This window comes from Salvelinus alpinus, chromosome 6 (genome assembly GCF_045679555.1).
Source record: "Salvelinus alpinus chromosome 6, SLU_Salpinus.1, whole genome shotgun sequence".
Taxonomy (NCBI): domain Eukaryota; kingdom Metazoa; phylum Chordata; class Actinopteri; order Salmoniformes; family Salmonidae; genus Salvelinus; species Salvelinus alpinus.
The window spans coordinates 8,022,535-8,023,598 of NC_092091.1; the positions used below are offsets into that span (position 1 = coordinate 8,022,535).

The following is a 1,064-nucleotide window of genomic DNA, read 5'->3' on the forward strand; positions in this document are numbered from 1 at the left end:
TGAAATGAAAGAGCTTTAGCATTACAAATGTAGACATGGTGGACAGAGACAAGCCGACCCAAGACATATATTGTGATGCTTTTAAGGCATTAGGGAAATGATAATCATCTCATATTCGGCAAAAGTTCAATCTGAGTTAGTGATTTATTTTTCTTTAATAATAGAAATATATATCTTAGAAAAAGCACATTACAAAATCTTTACAAGGTAAAGAAGAAGATGCAATTTATGATCATAAGCATGAATATGTCCCTTGTGGCTCAGTTGGTAGAGCATGGTGCTTGCAACGCCAGGGTTGTGGGTTCGATTCCCACAGGGGACCAGTTCGGAAATGTATGCACTCATTACTTACTGTAAGTCGATCTCCATAAGAGCGTCTGCTGAAAATGAATATATTTATTTTACTTTTGAAGAGAGCCAATAACTCCAGGTTAAACTCAAATAAAGCATACTATTTAATGGCAAATAAACCCGATAAATACCTCACAGCTTTCACAAAACGAAAAACACACCAAACCAGTTATAATGTTAAAAGATAAGGATACAACTGCTTTAATTAAAAACAACTATGTTATTATTAATAACAATTTTAAAAGCTTCTTTGAAAATCTATATAAATCATAATTAAATAACAGTTGGACTGATCCTACAGCCTTCTTAGACTCAATAACCCTGAAGCAATTATCAGCGGACAAAAAAATTATCACTAAAAATAGAAATCACCCCAAAATAAACATTGGACACTGTTAAAACATTCACATAGAGAAAAGCACCAGGTATGGACGGCTTTCCAATATAATTTTATTTGACATTCTGGGACAAAGTAGCATCCCTATTTTCTCAAATGACAACACACATGTCACTTAATTCAGTGCTTCCGAGTTCCACGTATCAAACAGTTATTTCAGTTAAATTAAAACCAGGACAATTGGGAGTCCCCTGCCGATTACAGATGCATAAATTTAATAAATTGCAACAATAAATAACAGAACTCATAAGCAACCAAATAGCAAAAGTCTTAGCAGACTTGATACATAGGAATCAAATAGGGTTTATTAAAAGTA

The 1,064-nt window shown here is 33.4% G+C and overlaps 1 non-coding gene across 1 annotated transcript; it reads left to right on the forward strand.

The window, feature by feature from the left end:
• The first annotated feature begins 248 nt into the window (after nucleotides 1-248).
• Nucleotides 249-322, forward strand: trnaa-ugc (transfer RNA alanine (anticodon UGC)). The gene has a single exon. It is a non-coding gene; the product is annotated as a tRNA-Ala (tRNA).
• Nucleotides 323-1,064: the final 742 nt, after the last annotated feature.